This window comes from Dipteris shenzhenensis, chromosome 8 (assembly GCF_047967505.1).
Source record: "Dipteris shenzhenensis isolate YYH24624 ecotype China chromosome 8, Dip_SZ_1.0, whole genome shotgun sequence".
Lineage (NCBI taxonomy): Eukaryota > Viridiplantae > Streptophyta > Polypodiopsida > Gleicheniales > Dipteridaceae > Dipteris > Dipteris shenzhenensis.
Window position 1 is genome coordinate 31577598 of NC_141603.1, and position 22876 is coordinate 31600473.

Below are 22876 nucleotides of genomic sequence, written 5' to 3' on the forward strand. Positions count from 1 at the left end.
AAATTCATCTTTTGAGCCTGAAGCTGGCTGAAAATAATATTGAATTCATTCAAGTGAGAAGCAATGGAGACCCCTTCCTTCATTTGCAGCTCAAACAATCTCTTCATTAGGTAAACTTTATTAGAGGCAGTTTCCTTCTCATAAGTGGCACACAGTTTCTTCCACAAATCTTCCGTAGTCTGCTCATTTACTACTGTGAAATAATCTGACTCTGTAAGATGAAGTCTAATAGTAGACTTTGCTAATGCATCCAACTCATTCCAATCATCCTCAGACATATTTGCAGGCTTAGCTTCAATCCGTGCCAAGGGTTTAATCTGCTTCTTTTGAATAAGCACATCCCTTATTTGTTCTTTCCACAAAGAAAAGTTTGTCCCATCAAACTTTTTAATGCTAAAAAACTCCTTTTCAGACATGGAAGAGGATGCCATGATGCAAATGAAGCAAAAATCCCAAATGCTAGTGTCTACAAGAGAGAATCACACCAAATACCAGGTGCACCTAAATGTGTATGCCACAATAGAGTGAAATATCACCAAAACTCAAAGCTCAAAGCATCAAAGATGCATCTGACTCATGTGCATATACTATGCATCCATATGAGCAAATCTGGCCCAAAAGAAGATGTCAATAAGTGCCAAATGACTCAAGCATAAACACCGTCCACTGGCATATGCATCAATAATATCTCATCCAAGAGAGCATAGCACTATCAGTGCATCACCTGCAATGTGTCAAAGTTGTCCCTCAGCATAAAATAGCATCCATGTGCAAAGCGTCCATAAAAAATAGCATGCCACAAGGCAATTTGGGGCTATCGGCGCATCCAATAAGGACCGCAATGCATCCAAATGGCCTATAAATCATTTACTGCAACCCAATGCATACCACGAATGAGTGCACACTGCTCAAACTGCAACCAGAGTGATCTGCATAAGGTATGCTCAAGAAATCATAGTCCCACGGCAATGACCGCTACTGAAAATAGAACCTGAGATGCCTCAAAACATGGGCGCCATTGCATAATCGGACTCAGCAAGAAAATCTACAAATATCTCTCTTCTGCCAGAACTCCAAAATCCCAACCGATGAGTGAGAAATGGAAGTCAACACTTATCCACTGCCATGTGGCATAAATCTAAGGTTTCAAAACCTTAGAATGAAAAATTCATAACAGAGAGACGAAATCGAATACACAGAGATCTATAACTCTGAAAATCCTCCACCGAATCGCGCAAGAACTGACAGGTAGGGGTTTTTGGGCGTTCGGAACGCACTGGGACAGACGGTTTTGGAAACCGTGGTCTCAATCACTGGGTCTAACACACGGACTGAAAAACGTTTTTGGAAACAGAGCTGTTTGTAAACTCCATCGGAGTGCGAATGATGAGCAACATAGAAGTTTTAGGACCTCCTGAGTCCACCGGAACTGACAGATCTGCAAATGGTTGCTCCAAACTTGAGTTCCAACACCCGGGCAAAAAACGCAGAAACTGATATAGTGAGTCAGAAATCCAATGAAATGATCCCAGATTCAAGAATGAAGGTGTTTCCAAGCTCCTGAAGTGAAGTGGACACCAAAAGTAAGCAATAGTTGCCTCTACAAGTCAATACGGAGTCTCTGTTATCGAACGGAACAGGGAAAAGCTCAAAAAACGACTTTTTCTTTGAAAACACTTAACAGGCTCTCAAAACCATTTCGCAAAACCAAAGTGACTTTTCCAAAGGTTCCTCCAAGGTCTCTACACACTCGGATGCAAGTAAAGTCACCCACAAAGCTTCCCATAGAGCTTCTCCTTCCTCCCACAGAGCTGCTGAGCTTCAAGCATTCACGCACGCTCAGCTAGATCACCCGGGCTCTGATACCAGTTGAGAGTGCTCTCAACGGAAGCAAGAACAGAAGAGGGAGAGAGAGGGAGAGAGAGAGAGAGCCACACAAGTTTTGGTGGGTGCAGAACCACCCTAATCTTCGTTTTCATTCATTTATATATGTGTTTGAGTATTGTACATAACCGGGGTAAAGGCACAGTGACCTTTAACCCCCACATGTTGGCTGCTTATGACAGAGTGGGGATGTCATAGTAGCTAGTCCCTGCTGTGCGTGATGGAGTTTATGGTTTTCAACCTTATGAGTGACTATCATGAGATTGAAACTGCACTATGTTGTGTTTTTAGAGGATGAGTTTGGGCATGTTCCTGGATTCATATACCTTCTTTCCTTTGTTCTATAAAAATTTTTGATTTGTAAGATTGGAGATATTCTAGTCTTATGAAGGTATATCTCATGAGCATAGCTCAATGATTGTCTGCATAGCTCTCTATGCACTTGTATACACATAATGAAAGAAGTGATTTGAAATAGCCTTGTGATTTCTGGGTATATGTTTTATAATCTTCTGCTCTGCGGGGAGTGTTGGCTGTAGCAAGCAGCCTCCACCTCTGTTTTCTAGCAAACTGGCCTCCTCTTTGGTTATAGAACTGCTCCTATCGCAATACCACTTGCATTGGTTTCTAGGAGTGGTTTTTGGGGATCAATTTTTTAAAACTCGTCCTTGAGCAACTGCTCTCTTTACTACGTTAAAACTTTCTTATTGATTCGTTCCCCAAACATACAGTACTTTATCTGAGATCAACTTAGTTAAAGGAGAGACAATATTAGGATACATTCTGATGTAAAACAGAACGAAGCGTAAGAATGACCAGGTTGGTTAACCAACCAGTTTGGTCGGTCAACTGCCTGGTCAGGTCGGCCTGTTTCAGGCCCGATTTAAAGGATCCTCAGCCCCTCAAGCCAGGTGGACAGTACAGCAGTCTTTCCAGGGCAGTTCTGGCTTCCAGCAGCCCCACATTTAGTCCTGCATTTTGCCAGCAGTTTCTGGCTCAGTATCTGCATCCGCAGTAGCTGCGTGATCGTTGCGGGCATGCATAGGCAGTAGTTAGGGCATTTTTGCCAGTATTTATATATCATAAATAAAGCAGTGTACAGTGGTTAGGAAGTTCTCTGGTGTCCTCCATGCTTGAGTTCTCTATTTACTTCCATTCATGTACACATGCTCATTTAGCTTCTGCACAGCAAGTCCTGGCATGTTTTAGAATTCTGCATGGCGAGGCAACAAGACTGAATCAGGAGCTGAAAACTGGATCAGGCACTTACGGCCAGAAAACTACAAATTAACCTCAACTTATGAGGGAGGAAACTCTGTGAGGGAGGAAGAGGACAAGAGTGACCCTAGAAGATGAAGACAGTGGCCACACAAGTAGCACATACTCTGTTCCGAATTGAATAGATACAAGGTTATATACATAGCCCTGTTTTTTATTCTGACAAAAATTTACACAATGCATTTACGAATGCTGTTTACACTGTGTGGGACGTGGCCTTGTACACACAGCCCCTTGTGCACCTCATTTTCATAGCTTCTTGATTCGATAGATTCACAATCTGGAAGTCCCTGCCTTGCAGCCCTCTGCAACAACCATCCCTCTTATCTCCAATTGTGTTCTTGAAAAACTCCCTTTCAAAGACACCTTTGGAGAAGATCTGATTATGTTTTCTTTTGCTAGGAACTGCCACCTTGTTTGAGAAAATTCCTATTCAGGCCTGCCGACAAAATGTACCGCCATTGTTGTTCTTCTTTTGTTACCTCTGGCCATTGCTGTTCCCTTGTTTGTTATCATGGCATTACCATATAATGCATTACTCGTGGGTAAGTTTTATGGAAGTGGGCTTCCCACATCGTAGACAAAATAGCAGGTACTTCTCATGCAAGGACTTTTGGAAGCTGTCTCCAAAGAAGCAGAGTCAGGAGCAGACCGGAACATATGGAAACAAAGCAATTAGAGAGTCATAGCTATCATAGGGCTCGGCTTGCAGACTCACTGGCCGCATCATGTTGACTCGAAGTCCACTGCAAATCTTGTTGCTGAAGACGAAGTGGCCATTGAAGTTGTAACAGAGGTTTACTTTTTACTTAGGCTAAACCTAGGCTAAAGTTAGTGGAAAGGTCTTTATTGGCTTGTAAGTGTTTTTTCCCTTTCTTTAGGGGATACCTTAAGTTGCCATGTGGCATCATAGGAGGTAATCCCATAAGCAATACTGCTTTGTACTCCCCTGGGCCATACCTATATAAGGGCTCTAGTTGTACTTGGCATATTCATTCATGACTTGTAGTTCATTACTGAAATAGAATATACAGCAAGCGTTCAATAGTCAGCTGAATTCTAAAAAGGATTGACTTCCTCCTGTCCTTGTGCAGCCCCTCACAAGTCCCTGTTGAAGATCCAGCCCATGATCTTCCTCTCCTACCCTTTTCCTAAACATAACTATAACTTTCCTGCAAATTCTAGTAAACTTAGTAGTGTTTACTGTTAGTTAGGAGCAGTCCTGTTGCATTGGTATCAGAGCACTTTTCGTTGGAATTTGTGGGAAATTCTTTGTGCAATCACTTTGAAATTTGGAGCATCTACTCTTGAGCCTAGGGCCTACCTTTGTGCAAAAATTCAGCGCCAGAAGTGCTCTTTGTTGTGAGCTGCCACATGGCAGGCTTTGAAAAACCCTGATTTTTGAAGTGCTCAGAATTTGGGGCTTCTTACATCAGTGAAAGCCCTTGCTTCCCTGATCATTTCTATGTGTGAGAATCCTGAAATGGTGGAGTATTTAGTCAACATTGAAGTGAATTTTCTCTCTGGCGCAAGAGACTGAAGAAAGCGACGATCTGCTGTTTTCCTGCACCTAACTAAGGCGTTCTTGGCTTGATCTGTTCGCACTAATCTCATAAGGCTGCTCCCTAAGTTTGGTGGTGATCCGAGACTATTTGGAGGAGTTATGAGCTATTTTGACTGGCTGGCATGGAGGAACTGCTGCGAACTTAGGTGTACAGATCCATTTAGGGTCAGCTTTAGTGCATATGGTCGCCTAGCTCCATGAATGCAATTGACAGAGTGTGATAGTGATCTGGTTTTTTGCTACTGAGAATTTCGAAAATCAGTTGCAACAGCTAGCGCAGGATTGTTATGTGCCAAATGTCTATCAATTTCTTACCATCTAGGTGTTATGTTAAGAATTTCTACTCCTGATTGGCTCTTTGGTTCAGTCTTAGCATAAGGATCACCTAATCAAGTGGGAAATTTCAAGCTGACCTACGAAATTAGCGCAAGACTAGCATTTGGGGCTTTTGGTATTGGTTCTTGATTAGGGCTTAAGACAGTGCATTTACTCTAGATTCAAGTCATTGAAGATGCCTGTAAAGAGGTCTACTAGTCAAGCTAGTAAGCAACCAATTGGTATCCTTGATTCCATCAAAAAAGGAACCAATTGAGATCAGGCTGTAGTTTCTGAGCCCAATGATCCTCATATTGGCAATGTTCAAGGGGATTTAGCAGCAACTTCTCAAGTACAAGTATTCCTTAACCAAGAGCAGATCATAAAGAGTTGTATGGACCCAATGCTACAAATATTCAAGGAGTTAACTAATGAGATTTAGACCAATAATCAGAGGATTGACCAAAGGATGTAGAACATGTTTGCCACTTTTAATAAAAGGTTGGACCAGTTTCAGAGAACCCAAATTTATGATGGGAAGAGACCTGTGGATCCCCAAATTGATGGAGACTCAGGTTCAGATGATGATGATAATGATCCTATACATGTAACTGAACCGGTTGGTTTTATGGCTTTTGCCCGAAGGACCTATGACTCTAGTGGAGTTACGGCTCACATGGATAAGGATTCAACATATGGTAAGACTACTAATAATAACAGTTCAGCAGCTGAAGAGTTGTGTAAAAAATTCCATGAATATAAGTTTCTACGAGGAGACCTTAGGGTAGCAATGACATTCCAGCAATATATACAAATAGTTAATCTATCGAACCAAAAGGACCTATTCATCAAGACAAAGATATGAAAGACAAGATTATACTTCCTAAGTTTTAAAGGTGATTCTACCTCTTTTGAGGATTGGGAGGAATGGCTCAGCAAGATGGATGACTACTTACTTCTATATCCAAAGGGTGATCAAGGTTAAATCAGATTTGTTGTTCTTCATCTGGAAGATTATGCCCACTCTTGGTGGAGGCATCTACAGCAAGAAGGGTTAACCTTTAATGCTTGGGATGAATTCAAGGCTGAAATGCTTAAAACTTTTATATCTCCTTTTACTAGAGATCAATATTTTTGTAAGTGGTATGATCTTACTCAGCAAGGATCAGTGAAAAATTATATCAAACAGTTTTGGAAATTGGCTCTGTTTGTTCATGGTATTGATGAAAGAGTTAGAATGCTCAAGATCATCGATAATTTGCACCCTAGTATTGCTTTAGATGTTGCAGCTCAAAAGCCCAATTCTCTTAACAAGGCCATGCAGTTGGAAGAGCTTTATGAACCCAAATACAATTGGAAGGAGAAGACTTTGGGTATTGGTTACTTTGAGACTAAGCCTATGGTCAAAGGGATTTCCAATGATGAAAACAAACTTCCTGCACCTATTTAGGTTCCCCACAGTGTATGGCAGTGGCATGGGACAACCTAAGGCTTACAAGGCTACAGATGTTGGTTAAGTAGGTGATAAAAGAAACAAGTTGGTTAAGCAGTTATCTCAAGCAATTATTGATGACAGGAAGAAGAAGAAGCTACCGTTGTGGTGAGAAATGGACCCTTGAACATAGGAATGTGTGCAAAGCAAAGACAGGAGCAAAGTTGAGCTTGATTCTAGAGATTGATGAGGATTATTCTCCTAATACTTCTGCAGCAGAATCTGAATTTCATGAATACCAGGATTGTGTGAATGAAGGCCTTGATGATGATGGGGATCATAGTTCCAAAAAGGGGACTATGATCCAGGTGGGTTATCCATGTTTGACACCATGCTTATGGATGATAGTTTGCCAAGGTGCCCAAATAGATCTAGATAATGGAACATTGAAGTTGTTGAAGGTTATGAGGATGAGATCAAAAATTCTGATGGAAATGATGCCGTTGATGATGATGAAGTGTATTGGGATACACAATCAGTTGTGTACAGCATATCTCCTGATGTTTTTATGGGCTGCAAGGACTCTCAAACCCTTAGGTTAAAAGGAACAATCAATAACAGACCAGTCCACATTTTGGTTGATAGTGGGAGCACTCATAACTTCATTAATGCAAAGACACTTCAAACAGTGAGGTTATGCCCATCCACTTTGGATCATGGGATCAAAGTTGAGGTGGCTAATGGTCAGCACTCCCACAGTAAGCAATATTGTCAGGTTGCTCAAGTGCAACTTTCTCAAGACTATACTTTTCATGGAGATCTAATTGTCTTGGAAATGGGACCTATTGACATTGTCCTTGGTTGTGAATGGTTGAGAACCTTGGGAGAATTCTCTATGGACCTTAACAGGCTGTATATGAAGTTTATGCATGAAGGTAAGCACATCACTTTGATGGGTCACCAATCTCCTAAATTGTCCTTAATTTCTGCAAGAAGAATGGCCAGAGACCTCAAAAGTGTTTGTGGAGTCTATGCTATTCAGTTGACCAAGTCTCAAGAGGGTAATGGGTTGTTGGTGGAGGATAAAGACATGCAGTCCCTATTACAGCAATACTCTGATGTATTTGCTGATCTTCCCAACCATCTTCCTCACATGAGAGATGTGGATCATGCAATTGTGTTGCAGCTAGGATCTAAGCCAATCAACAAGGCTCCATACAGACTTTCTAGAGCTGAAAGAGAAGAGGTGGCAAGGCAAATAAAGGAACTCCTTGACAAGGAATTTATTATGTTACGCTCTAGCCGAGGTAGCATGACCTCAGAAGAATCAGTCGACATTTCCCTTAAAGGATCTATCTCTGTAATATATGTGTTTGCGCTTCATGAAAATGATCGGGAGGGATTTAATGTCAAGGTCCTAGGTGAGGGCTGATAGCACCAGACTAGATAGATCTGAGACCAAGGGCCTAGTGCTAAGATTGTGCCTAGGGGCAAGGAATTAAATGCATCCCAAGAGAGGGGTGAAATGTTGCATTAGGAAGGCCCTATATGGATGACATGTGGCATCTAGATCTATCTAGGGATTTGGGGTTTGCTAAGGCTAGTGAGAGAAGAGAAGAAATGGATTCACGTGATTTTCAACGTAGATCTCTGTCTCGCTTGCAAGTCTTAGCAAGAATTGGCTGGGAGGAGAATCATGGTGCTGCTCCCGTGATCTGCAGTAGAGGCTAGATTAGAATAGTTGGGTGACATATTACACATAGTCAGTCACCCTTTGCCTCTCCTATGTTATTGGTTAAGAAGAAGGATGGCTCATTTAGAATGTGTATTTATTACAGGGATTTGAACAAAATGACAATTAAGAACAGGTTTCCTATCCCTAGAATTGATGATCTACTGGATGAGCTTAGAGGGACAAAGTACTTCACAAAGATTTTGACTTAAAGTCAGGCTATCATCAAATAAGGATGAAGGAGGGAGATGAACATCAAAGTGCCTTCAGGACAGAACGTGGGCTTTATCAATTTAAAGTGATGGCATTTGGTCTAACCAATGCACCTGCAACTTTCTAGGCCCTAATGAACAAGGTATTGCAGCCTTTCCTCTATAAATTTGTGATGGTATTCTTTAATGATATATTGATGTACAGCAAAACAAAAGAAGAGCATTTATTGCATGTCGAGCAAGTATTGGAAGTATCGAGGACACAGCAATTGTATGCCAAATCAAGTAAATGCACTTTCATGGCTGAAGAAGTGGAATATCTGGGCCATATTGTCAGCAGTAATGGCATTAAGGTGGATCCCAGCAAGGTAAAGTGTGTAAAGGATCGGTCTATACCTGAGAATATCACCCAGCTTAGAGGTTTCCTTGGTCTAGCATCATTTTATAGAAGATTTATAAGGCATTTTTGCTTTGAGACCCAAGCATCATGGGACCAATGGTTGCATCTAGCTGAGTTTTGTTATAATACCACCAAGCACATTTCAATTGGTATGTTTGGCTGTAAAGCTCATGTTCCATCAACCATTATTGATCAAGCATTGACCACCAGCCAGCAAGCCATGCTTGGCTGTAAAGCTCATGTTCCATCAACCATTATTGATCAAGCATTGACCAGCCAGCAAGCCAAGGATGATTTGGCTCACATGACTGCTCTATCACAGCAATGTAAAGATAACATGGTAAGGGCCCAAGCAAGGATGAAGGATTATGCTGATGAGCATAGGAGAGATCTTCATTTTGAAGAAGGGGATTATGTGTTTCTCAGATTACATAAGTCTAGGCATGCTTCTTTGGAAGGTAATACCAATGTTAAACTTGCTTATAGGTATTATGGACCTCACAAGGTTTTGAGGAAAGTTGGGGAAGTGGCTTATGAGTTGGAGCTTCCATCATCCTCTAGAATACACAAAGTATTCCATGTATCACTTCTCAAGAAGTATTTGGGGCCTAAGGAGCAAGTTATGGAAGAGCTACCTCCTATGGATGAAGAGGGCCAGATTGAGTATATACCTGAAAAGATCCTTGGATTTAGAGATCATGTGTTGAGGAACAAGTCCTACATGGAATATCTTATCAAATGGAGAGGTCTACCTGACGAGGAGTCTTCTTGGCAGCCATCTACAATTGTGGAGCAGTACCCTCAATTGCTTAGCTGAATTCTATGGCCAAAATTGCATCTTTATGAGCAGACCTGATTTTCTCTTGCTATATGGCATATATGGACAGGTTGCAGCCAGCATTCACTATCCTTTCTCAGATCAGCATGTCTCACTGGATTTTATGATTAGATCTGTTATATTGGACAGCATAGCTCTGCCACCTGGTTGCTTGGTTTCTTGGGAATATTATGTGATCCATTTACAGATCAGCATGCCTACAGGGAGGTACTTGACTGAGAAACTTCATTATTCAGCTGATATGACCAGAATTGAGCTATTCAGGTTTACAAGGATTGTATGTCCAGGTTACAGCCTTTTCAAATTTGAGGACAAATTTCTAATTGATTAGGGAGGATTGTAACAGAGGGTTACTTTTTACTTAGGCTAAACCTAGGCTAAAGTTAGTGGAAAGGCCTTTATCGGCTTTGTTGGCAGTTTACCAACATGGTATCAGAGCCCTTTGATCCCCCTTGATCCCATTTCTGCCACATCATCATCTTCTTCTCCATCTTCTTCTTCACCATCTCTTCCCCTTCTTCCCAAATCTTGCTAAAGCCTGTTCTCCTCCGTTTCTCTGCCATTCTCCAAGCCCTTCCTGCTGGAGATACATCTTGAAGGGGCGAACCTTTGGTTGCAAGGAATTAGAATATCTTCGTCGCTGCAAGTCGCCATTTCACGCAGATCGTCGAACCTATCTTCCACGATTTCTCTGAGACTACTCCATGTTTCTTTAATTCCTTTCAGAGGGAGCTTCTCCACACCTCGAGCTATCCTGTGCTGAAATCTGAGCAGCAATGGCTGCATATTCAAGGTGAAAACAGAGAAAAACCAGTTGAAATTGAAGAAGCAAGCTATGGCGCTTTGACGCGGATTTGCGCCCTTTCTCCTCAGTGGACCTTCTGTGGTATATGAGCTTTCTTTTGCCTCAGAAAGCCCTTTTTTCTTTGCTTTGGAGAGTGAGATACAAGCCCTCCAAGTTCAGTCCTTTGTTTTTGACAGTTTTGACAAGGTTTTGAAAGTGATGCTACATTACTTGTCAAACCGGCTTCAACTTCTTCTTCAACAGCGTCCAATGCTGGAGAATCCTCAGCTCCGACACGCCCGGCAAGGGATCCCGCTAGAGAGGAGAAAGCATATGGTATCATTGCTCTTGCTTTAGGAGATGATTATATTCATCACATCTCAGACTTAGAGTCTCCTTCAGAAGCTTGGCAGAAGCTTGACATGATTTTTGGTGCTAGCTCTCACATCTCAAAATTATCACTTAAAATTCCTTTCTTTGAATTGAAGATGGTTAGTGGCACTCCTTTGGCTGCCCATGTCAATTCCATCAAGTTTTTCCCCCTCCACCCCTCCACTCCCCCCCCCAACCCCCTCCTCCATTCCCTCCATTCCCTCCCCCCCCTCCCCCCCCCCCCAACCCCCTCCACCTCCCCCTCCCCCCCCTCCACCACCCCCCCTTCCATTCCCTTCCCCCCCCACCCCCCAATTACATGCGGAGTCTTATGACTCAACTTGCTTCTATCAACTCTACTATCACTACAGATGATGCTATGGCAGTGTTGCTTAAGAGTATGCTTGAAGATTATGATCATATTGTTACCACTTTAAAAAATCTTCCTAATCCTAATCTTGAAGGTATTATCTCTGCTCTCCAAGAAGAAGAAAGGCACATGGAGCTCCGGAAAGGCAATGACACAGCCTATGTCATAAAAATCCAGAAGGGCAAGTTTTCACCTTGCAATCATTGTGGGAAGACTAATCACCTCTCAAAAGACTGCTTCAAAATCAATCCATGCAAACACTGTGGCAAAAACAATCATCATGAGAAGTTTTGCAGAGCAAAAAAGGAAGCAACTTCAAAGACAAAAAATGCCAATCTACTTTCAGTTAATGTGCCTCCACAAGATGAGGCATCCTTTGAAGATTATGCTTTTTAAATAATCTCTATGTATGCTGTAGATCTCTCTTTTTATGTTGAGTCAAGGTACTCAGCCTGGATAGTCCTTCAAAATGAATGAAACAAACTATTATGTTTTTGTGTGTTTTTGTAAACACCTCTGGTCACCTTATGATGTAGGCCATGTGTATGTGTTTTGCTCCATGGTACCTCCTGCAGACATTGTGTGCATGTACATGCAGGGGAGATGACCATTGGAAGGTCTTTTGTATCCCTTTTGTTTACCTTACATCCATGGGAACCCTTGCTAGCTTGAGATCCTAGCCATTGATAGATCCATGACCACCATGAGATGGCATGAGACACCTTGTGCTAGCTGTATCCTTGACATAGCCTGAGGCATTCCCTTGAGGGGGGGTTTGTTGGGATATCTCAAGGTGTACGCCTCAGGTACACCTTGGTTTCTATGTGTGAGTGCTAGAGGCACAGTAAGCACAGTTAGGTGGTGGTAGAAGCCACATAGGATGATTGAGAGAATCTAAGAGCAGATTGAGGAGATGATTGTGGAGCTCTGAAGTGATCAGTGATGTCAGTGAGTATGTAAGAGGTGCCTACATAAGGACCTCACTCTTCTTCATTCTATATGCAAGTATTCTGAGTTTGTGTTCACTCTATTATTTCCTTTCAATTTACTAACAGGCTTCTAAGTGTTTTTTCCCTTTCTTTAGGAGATACCATAAGTTGCCACGTGGCATCCTAGGAGGTAATCGCATAAGCAACACTGCTTTGTACTCCCTTGGGCCGTACCTATATAAGGGCTCTAGTTGTACTTGGCATATTCATTCATGACTTGTACTTCATTACTGAAATAGAATACACAGCAAGAGTTCAATACTCAGCTGAATTCTAAAGAATTGACTTCCTCCTGTCTTTGTGCAGCCCTCACAAGTCCCTATTGAAGATTGACCCCATGATCTTCCTTTCCTAACCTTTTTCTAAACATAAGGTACTACACTACTTAAACTTTCATGCAAATTCTACTAAACTTAGTAGTGTTTACTGTTAGTTAGGAGCAGTCTTGTTGCATGAAGTGGAGGAAATAGTTGCAGCACCAGTCCAAGTCCACCTCAAGGAGGTAGACGAAGACTGGACATTCTAATAGCTACCTATGTGAGTCAATAAGGGATCTTTGCCTTGGGTAGGTCCCCTAAAATGATCGTATTTGTGTCTTGCATGTAAGACTTGGTTTTATAAAACACTCTAGATTTATCTAGTGCAGAGTTAGGAGCCAGAGGGGTGACGAAATTGTTGGCCATGCCACCTTGGTTGCAGTGTGTGATTAGAGGACTATTATGACACAAGAGGTCTGCATGATGAGTTGTCTTTGAGACACATCATGTGATGAGTTTGTGAGATACCATCTTTCTTCTCACCACTTTCACTCTGAAGGGGGGTTTGTTGGGTATTTTTGAAGGCTATAGTGTGAATAGGGTTATAGCTTTGCGTGTTGTTATGGATAAATTTGACCAAAGTAAAAGGCATAAATATGTGTGTGTGGCAATAGTATAATAAAATATGGTGTGCTTAAGGTTCATGGTTGAGGTGGCAGGACATGACCATGTGTCACCGGTCCAGTGAAATCTCACGAACTGTAACTCTCTAACCGTAGGGAGTTTTCTCTTGTTGTAAAAAGTAAAAGTACTTCATTTCATGTGCTTTATTCATATCTGATACTAGATTGTAGATTTTGAATTTTTTCAAGTTCACTCTTTGGACGCACGTTACACGAGGAGAGTGGATATTTATGTCACTTCTCGACGAGATTAAGGATTTGGTGCTTAGTCCTCCGCTCATTACGGCTACCAATTGGCGAGATCTCTTTCTTGATCTTCATGTCGATCTTCAACAACTGATTATACAATGCATTGTTCAAGAAGACGACGGGTGGAAAGATACATCGTGGATAATTGAAGGTGAAGAATTAGTGATACACTGGGAAGACTTTGATTTCAATTCTACTCATTATGCAGTGATCGAGCTACTTGCTGCATCGGAGGTAATTAAAAGGATGACATTCTTTGAAGGGTGGGATGCTCCCCAAGCTTGGGGGAAGATTCGACGCATGTGCTTATTAATTCCTGTGGATAAGCTCGTCTTGAATGATTTCTTCTCGATCTCATTACAAAGGTTTCTAGGATCCGGCTATGGTTAGTAATGTTTCGACCAAGGAATCGCTTTGTACCTAATCAACCTTTTGTGCCTCATTTTGAGTTTAAGTTGTAATTCTTTTTTGTCTAAAAATAAACTATCAACAAAGGATTGCAAGTTTATTTGGTGTTGAATGTCTTGCTCAAGTACTGGGAGAGCTTATACTTCAATCATGCATGAAGCGAGTGGAAGCACCGTTCCAACAAAGCCGTAAGCCACGAAGGAGAGTGATCATTTGTAAGGAATGCAAAGGTTGTGGTGATCATGAAATTAAGTTTTGGGCATATTTGATACAAGTTCACCAACTTCGGAAGATCATCAGAAAGGTCCTCAAGGACATTGCTCAAAAGAAGGATGCCAGACTGCACACATCTTGAAGAAATAGCATGGTGATTACAAGAACTGGAAGAAGCTGAAGGTGATGTGCAAGCTCTTCAACTGTTGACATTTGTCATGGCATTCTTATTTACCTTGATGAACAACCTCATGCAACGCCGTGTCTCTAACCCTCGCGTATAAAGATGGATGCGATATCATGAGGGTTGGTTCTTTTAAGATTGTCTACGAGCTATTCTATGCTGAAGATTCTTCCCGTGTAGTATTTCACAATACACCAGTCACATCCTACCCTGCCTATGTGTGCTTTGTGGATGTATCTTCACCTGATTTTCAGTTCAAGCTACCTCTTTCCATTGTTTGCGAATAGATAAGCCTCATTTCGACTCTCTTTTTTATTTTTCAAGCATGGCTGACATTCCCGTGTTCTATAGACGGGTTGAAGAAAATCCAAATAAGTATCTTGTGGCCTTCAAGCGTCGTCGTGTTTCTCTCAACTTTCTTACTAAAGCGCCGTTGTTTCTCTCAACTTTCTTACTGAAGATAGATGGTTGTTGGATCTTCCCATATTTCTAGAGGGTTTGGCTTAAGTCTGGCATGGAAAGCAGGTCGGCGACGTTCGTCAAAGATGACCAAGGTTAACAGCAGCGATGATTGAGTATTTTGACAAAGAAGAGGAGCCGGAGAATGTGTACCTGCGTCGATATGTGGATCGAGCGGTCGTGCTCCTCAACCGTTTAATTATCACACAGGAGGACAATGCCAGATTTCGAGTTGGAATGACTCAGCATGTGTTGGGCTATTGCCTCAAGCTTAAATGGAAGAATCCAGAAACTATGGTGCTATCACATGAGATTGATTAACTACGCCCACAAAAGCACCTGAGTTCCCAAATTTCAAATGGGATCCTAAAGGCCTTGAAGGTGTTTGTAAGGCCGAAGAACCACTCCTTGGGAGTGCGACTCCTATTGAAAATCCATCACTGCTCTCACAAAGCAAAAAGCTTAGAAAGTTCAAGCCCAATGTCAGAAGTTTAATAAAGTTTAGTCTAACCTCGCTTCAAAGAAGACGATTGTCCCTTCGTAACTTTCTCAATTCTTGCAACAACCACTTGGGAGATCTAACTCAGCGGCATATCCCCACCCCTCATCAGGGATTTATCCACCGCCTCTACCTCAAATGTATGGTCCTCCCTTGGATGCTTACCTCAAATGTATGGTCCTCAACAAGGAGTATATCCTCAAACTCCGTCTGGAAGATTTTTTCAGCCTCGTCCACGAGTCTGTCTCCTTTCTACTTCCTCGGTCCGTCCTGCTAAAGAACCCGGAGTCAATGACCTAATCAAGGTCTTGAATGATCTTCGGCTTGAGATGATGGGTATCAGAAATCAAGCCAATCGTCCTCTAAGAGAAGGTGCCAATGTTATGTGCTACGAGTGTCACTAGAAGAGTCATTATCGCACGGAATGTCCCAATATTCCAAGGGTGAATCTTCTGAGTGAATCAAGCACCGAGGATTCTAACGTAGAGATGATCGACCTCGAAAAAATAAGTCATATCACCTCGGATGCTGTCTAAACCGTGGACCGGGCCGTCCCAAGAAGAAGGTGTCCTTCTTAGAGTCCCCAGAGGCTGAGATGGCAGACCCACCAACAAAGAAGACTAAAAGATCTCGCAGGAGTAAGTGGTCGTCCTCGGATTTATTCATCGGCTCGAGACGAGATTTATTCGGTCGTTTAAGATCTTGCTCATCGGTCTTTGAGCATCACACTCCCTCAACTAATAGCATTAAGCCCTAAAGTAAGACGTGAGCTGCAGCAAGGGCTCTCAACAAGGAGCAAGAAAAAGGGAAAGGTACGAGAGGTTTCTTCTATCTTTGAAGAAATTGATCGGCACCCACATACAATAGATGTTCTCGTAGATAATTGCCGTGTTAAAAGTGTGTCGATGGGAGAGCTGCATGTAATATCATGGTGTCCCGTATCATGAAGAAATTGAATTTGAAATGCGCAAGGCGTTCCTCTACTCGATATAAGGTGACGAATGATCGACGACTCGTCGCACTAGGAGTCATTGAGGATTTGCCTATCACTGTTAATGGGTTAATCACCACCGTCAATTTCTATGTAGTGGACATCGATACATGCAGAAGTTACCCAGCCATACTTGGGAGATGATGGTTGAGAAAGAGTGATGCAGTCAGCTAGTGGAAGATAGGACACATGTCTTTTGGTGCTTCTAAGGAGAAGATCTCGGTGCAACCAAGTGTCACGGAACCAGAAGAAGAGGAGCAAGATAGTGATTCTCTCTCATCCTCGGTGTCTGAATCGATGGAAGAATCAGAGGGGGGGAGGACTTCTCAAAGGAGGAAGTTTACTCGATGGAGGTGTTTCCGATCTTGCCACTTGCAGAAAAGGAAACAACTAGTCCTCAACAGCTTGAATCTATGCTTTTCTGAGACCTCACTTCAAGTGAGAAAGACGAGTTCCTAGAAATGTTCAAAGATTTCCCTGACCTCTTCGCAACTAGCTACTGCCACCTTTGCCATGTGATTGTCATAAAGCACAAGATAGAGCTGAAGTCTGATGTGAAGTCTGTGGCTCAGAAGTATCGGAGATTAGGGTCCCTACAAACTGATGCTTTGCGTTCAGAGTTGCAGAAACTTGTAGAAGCTGGGTTTATTGCTCCGGTTCACAATATTGAATGGGTTTCATCAGTGGTAGTCACCTCAAAGAAAAATAAGTGGCGGTCTGCATCGACTATAAGAAACTCAATGCAGCCACTAAGGCGGATCAACATTCTCTTCCCTGTCAAGACCTCATTCTTGAGAAGATAAGTGGTCATGAGATGTATACTTTCTGTGATGGTTACTCCGGGTTTTATCAAATCAAAATTGCTGAGGAGGATGTACTTAAAACCACATTTGTTACACCTTGGGGAACATTTGCATTCAAAGTAATGCCATTTGGCCTCACCAACGCTCCTGCTACCTTTCAAAGATTTATGCAGATGGTGTTTGCTCTTTATTTGGGGGTTTTCTTGGAGGTATTTTTAGATGATTTCTGTATATTCTCGGCACGCAAGGAGCACGTTATGAAGGTTAGGTTGGCCTTCCAAAAGGTCAATGATGCGAATGACAGTCTTAATCCTGATAAATGTACCATTGGAGCCACTTAAGGGAGGTTACTGGGACATATTATCTCATCTGAGGGCGTCAAGCTTGATCCCGAGAAGGTAGAAGATATCCTCAAGCTCTCCCAGTTAATAATCAAACGTTAGGTACGCTCATTTGTCAATCTAGCAGGATACTATCGTCGCTTCATTGATCAATATGTTGCTTTGACGCGACCCATGACTATGCTACTAAAAGATGGAGTAGATTTCTCTTGGGATGAGGATTGTGATCATGGGTTTGTACAAATCAAGAGTGCTCTGGCTTCAGAACCCATTGTACGCAATCTCGATTGATCAAAGACTTTTTATATCAATCCTGGGTTTGGTGAGCACACTCTGGCGGGTATTCTTCTCTAGCAAGAGGAGGATTGGTTCATGTATCTCGTTCGATTTACTTCTCGACAATTGCTCGAAATTGAACGATGCTACTCTGAGGCTGACAAGCATGCTTTGTCTTTGGTGTTATGCATTGGGTTGTTATACCGTCAAGGCTTGGATGGGGTACTAAGACGGGCCATTGATGCAGATGAAGTACCTAAGGTATTGAAGCATTATCATGATGGATTTTGTGGAGGCCATTATGCCGGTGACTATACAGCTAAGAAGATTTTACATGCTGGGTACTACTGGCCGATCTTGTTCAAGGATGTAACTATGTATTGCAAAACTTGTGAACCATGCCAATTCTTTGGTAGGAGGGATTTGCGTCCTGGGCAACATCACCCAGCGATGTCTATCCATCCGTTTCAGAAGTGGGGAATAGATTTTGTTGGGTCCCTGCCCATGACTGCTCGCAAAAGAAGTATCTTCTGGTAGCCACTCAGTATGTTACTAAGTGGGCTGAAGCTATCGCCCTCTCCAGTGTAAATGGTAAGGTAGTTTTAAATTTCATATTTGAACGTATCCGCACAAGATTTGGGATACCCATGGAAATAGTATCTGACCATGGGAGTTCATTCTTAAATGAAGCAGTGGAGTTGCTCATGGATCGCATGGATATTGATTACCACACTTCTAGCATCTATCATCTAGCGTCCATGGGACAAACGGAGCGGACCAACAGCCTCCTTTGTAAAACCATGGGAAAAATGGCCACAGAGAATAGGAGCCAGTGGGATTAGAAGGTCACTGAAGCTATGTGGGCTTACAACATCACTCATAAAAGGTCTATTGGTCACACTTCTTTCGAGTTGGTGTACGGTATTGAGATAAGTTTACCCCTAGAGATAGAGATTCCGGCCTTGAGATTGGCACAAGAACAGAGGATGATTGAAGATGAATATGTAGAGGTCAGGTTAGTACAACTTGAGAAGTTAGATGAAACCCGACGTCTTCCGCTACATCAAACAGAGATTCAAAAGAACCGATGAAAGGTCCGCTTGGATGCTGAAATTCACAAGGGATGGGAAAGACACTTTGCTGAGGGGGATGTTGTGCTATGCTTTGATAACAGATTGGACCACCAAATGGATAAGAAGTTTCTGCCATTGTGGACTGGTCCATACAAAGTCATTAAGGAACGTAGCAATGGGTTTGTACAAGTTCAGGAGCTGCATGAGCTATATGGCAAGAAGGTGATCAACAAGCATTATCTCAAGTCCTTCTTTGTGTGTGATGGTCCCAGGCATGAAAATGCTCTGCATTCCTTGCCTGGGGAGGGAACTGTTATGGATAAATTTGACCAAAGTAAAAGGCATAAGTATGTGTGTGTGCTTGTATGTGTGGCAATAGTATAATAAAATATGGTGTGCATAAGGCCCAGGATTGAGGTGGCAGGGCATGACCATGTGCCACCCTTCCATGTAAGAGGAGCTATAAGGTGTGTTGTACATAATCCATGGTAGTATTAATATAAAATGATAAGGTGGCATGGGTTCTCCATGCACCACTCCTTCACCTAGGCGATCCCACGTCTGCATTTAGTGAGATATGATCCAAGGACCATGGGAGAAGTAATATAAAATAGGTGGAGATGGATATCATATAGGATTATTCCCTCCATGTAGGATAGGCCCATGTGGGGGGGGTGTAGAAAGTCCAAGAATGCAAGTTAAATAATGGGAAAGTAGGATGAGGTGGCAAGATTCCTTGTGCCAACCCTCCTAGATGTTTGAACGTATTATAAAATTGGGAAGAGATCAAGGGAGTATCTTAGACTTGGGATATGGGGGTTGATGTATGTGGAGAAATGAGACAAAGGGTTGTCACACACAATTGAGAGTGCGTAACCGCCTAGCCTACATGGGACACTCTTCCACACACACCATGCATGTGGAAGGATGCATTTATTGGGAGAGATCCCCTCTCTTGGCTATAAAAGGAGGGGGCTATTCCTTAATGGAACACACTCATTCTTGTAAAGCCGCCAAGCTAGTACTTTGATTTTCCCCCCCATCTTTCCAATAAAGCATGACTCTCTACACACCATGCATGTGGAAGGATGCATTTATTGGGAGAGATCCCCTCTCTTGGCTATAAAAGGAGGGGGCTATTCCTTAATGGAACACACTCATTCTTGTAAAGCCGCCAAGCTAGTACTTTGATTTTCCCCCCCATCTTTCCAATAAAGCATGACTCTCTTCCCTTGATGTTTCCATCCCTACATTCCATCTCCCATCATGTACATGCTCATTTTCCCTCTCTTCCTTCCCCCTTGTGCCATAGTTCCTCTCTTCATTCCCACCTCTCTTAATCTTTTTTTTCCCACCTATGTTAATGCTTCTTCTCTCACGTTCCCTTTTCCTCCATAGTCCTCGAGCGTCGCTATGCCTAGCGTCTAGCCTCATGCATTGAATTCTTTTCTAGTTAATAGTGTCAATGTGAAAGGGGTTGTGGCTTAGTAGGGTATGCCAGTGTGAACATGTTTGGTAGGTGTAAGTGGTTTGGTGTGTCACATCATCTATGATATCAGTGAGATTCTCTCATCTGACATCGTCAATGATGTATGTGTGTGAGGGTAAGGCTTCCTCTGCCTATAAAATGAGGCTGCTTGTACTTGGAATCATCGAAATCTATGTTAGTACTTTGCCTCCATACTTGTGTCCATCATGTAGTCTCACTCATCATTCCATCATGAATAAGTACCCTACCTACCTACCTACTCATAAATCTATTCAGACTTCCCAATTGCTGGATCCAATGTGTACCTTTATGGGCTTTCTCCATCCAAACATTGGCTATTAGGCTGCAGAGTTAGCATTGTGTAGGGTACTGTGGTCACACAACCACACTACATGTGGGGGGGCTATTCTGTAGGTCCAATAATTGGCAAGTAGACCATCCACACCCCACTTGGTTGGGCAATTTTAATACCTCCATGTAGCTAGGTTTACCCTTAAGGAAGACTAAGGGGGAATGAAACTCATGTCCTATTTGCCTAGGCATGTGCTCCATTACCACTAACGAGGCTGTTGTGTTGAAGGTTATAAATTGATATATACATAATACTTACAATGCCGTACTTTAATGGGGTTGCGATTATGGTATAAGAAATCTTGGGCCATCTCGGTCGTGTGAAAGATGCCACTAGGTAAGTGTAGGTCTGCATGATCCCGGGGCCTGTACCATGCCTCTTAGTCTCACCCATGTAGGCCTCAGTATTGGGTATATGAGGGTTGTATGCAGCTCGTGGTTGATGAGGAGACCTTCCCAATAATATTTTGTTTGTATATAGATTGGTGCAGTGTGCTCCGATGAAGATTGATCATTGCACTAAGTCCAAATATATAGATTGGTGCAGTTTATGCTCCAGTAGATTGCACCAAGTCCAAATATTTTGTGAGAAATACATGAGAGCGTGCTTAGTGTGGACGAGCACATTCACCTACTGACATCATACTCTTGACATACATGCACTTAAGACACTGATGACAATGGGTCTTGCATGCAAATTTAATGCTCTGAGTTTTTGTGACAAAACTTTGTGGTAATTTGCCTGGAAAGTGGCTGAACCTTTTTAAGCGAGCATACTTCTTGAGAAGGCTAGAAATATTTACTCATCTGCTTTTACTCGGTTAGGGCATGTAATGTGATTGCAATCATGTTGGGATCAAGTGTGTTCTGCAGTTTGTGAAGTTAGTGGTGCTTGTGTGAACTTGTCTCTGTTTTCACTTTTCCTCATTTTACGATTGTAGAGTGTTATAATGTAGCCCGCAAGGTATAATACGTACTGATGGTGCCAGGATCTTATCACAATGTGCAGACGCAGCAAGGAACTGAACTCATGGAAGCCAACTGTGTGAAAAGGCCCAAGCGCCCATCATGAAGGCACAAAAGTGATTGGTACTAGATGACAAAGAGATCAGTCATTGAACAATCTACATTAAGAGGAGTTTTATTTTGCAATTACATAACATAGGTAGATTCTGTGGTGAGATGGATTTTAGGGTAGTCTATATCCTCACTTGAGCCTTCTCTGTTAGTGACCCTCCTAAGCTCTCCATAATATGCATGACAGTGGTATTCTGTATAATGCTATTGTCTAGCCCTTTTAATTGGGCAGTCCAATGTTAGATTGAGAAAGGATTTTCCTCCAAGGTGAGGAGAGATTCAGCACGGTTTTTGGATGAGTGAGAGTGGTAGAAATATTACCCCCAACGTTTTGGCATACATTACTTTAGGGCAACACAGATAACGTTTTAATTGGGCAGTCCAATGTTAGATTGAGAAAAGGATTTTCCTCCAAGGTGAGGAGAGATTCAGCACCGTTTTTGGATGAGTGAGAGTGGTAGAAATATTACCCCCAACGTTTTGGCATACATTACTTTAGGGCAACACAGATAAAGCAATTTTGCTGCATAATTTTGTGTGTATGTGGCAATGCAAAGTGTGCACGGCTAAATCCTTAGGTAGGTATTTGTCATGAGTGCAATTGCAAGATGCTGCTGAGTCTCTAGTATTCTTGTGTTCGAATAAGTTTACAGTGTAATAGGGTTATGGTATGGTTTTGGGGATTAGCCATTCTCTACTTTATTGGCTATTCCATGGTGTCAGGATCTGCAGAGAAACTAAGTATGTGTTTCAAAGTTCTGGGAAGTATCTTGGTACAGAGAAGTGGTATAGAACTTTCTTCAACATGGTTTATATGATTTCAAATTGTGTTGTGGACTGCTAGCACATTATGCATGCACATGGAGAAAAGTAATGAAGAAACTCCACTCTACCTATGCTGTAGTTGTTATGTCTTTGGAATTTCCGTGTGTGGGGAGCTTCAAAGCCCATTTTCTGTAGTTGTTATGTCTTTGGAATTTCCGCGTGTGGGGAGCTTCAAAGCCCATTTTCTTTTCAGTTATTAGGTTTGTTCTATTTTTGGGGGTCAATTTGGCTGAAACTTGTTTCATCAAGCCCACGACATTGCTGATATTACTACTGATATTACTACTCTAGCTTCTCTTGTTTCACTATAATAAGTGGATGTGGGAACGGAAGATGGTTATGAGGCAATTTGTCAAAACAACTAGCTCAAAAATCCTCACTTCATTAGGTACTTTACAATGGTAATAATCACTTAATCTTGTGGGGGGGTCAAAAAGACCCATATGCTATGGAAGCTTACAGTTCCATAACAAATGGCATAGTCATAGTTGTTTTTAACCTGGTTGAACACTCTACATGTGAATTGGT

The 22876-nt window shown here is 42.2% G+C and overlaps 1 protein-coding gene across 4 annotated transcripts in view; it reads left to right on the plus strand.

Moving 5' to 3' along the window:
- Positions 1 to 21951, plus strand: part of LOC147899384 (nuclear transcription factor Y subunit B-1-like) — a 28800-nt gene extending 6849 nt beyond the window's left edge. For 3 of the 4 annotated variants that reach the window (XM_087378081.1, XM_087378082.1, XM_087378085.1), the window contains one exon: positions 21456 to 21951. The gene's annotated coding sequence lies outside the window, so the exon portion shown is untranslated. Of the gene's footprint in view, positions 1 to 21435 lie in introns of all 4 variants that reach the window. The other variant, XM_087378083.1, reaches the window with a different exon arrangement.
- The last annotated feature ends 925 nt before the right edge of the window (positions 21952 to 22876 follow it).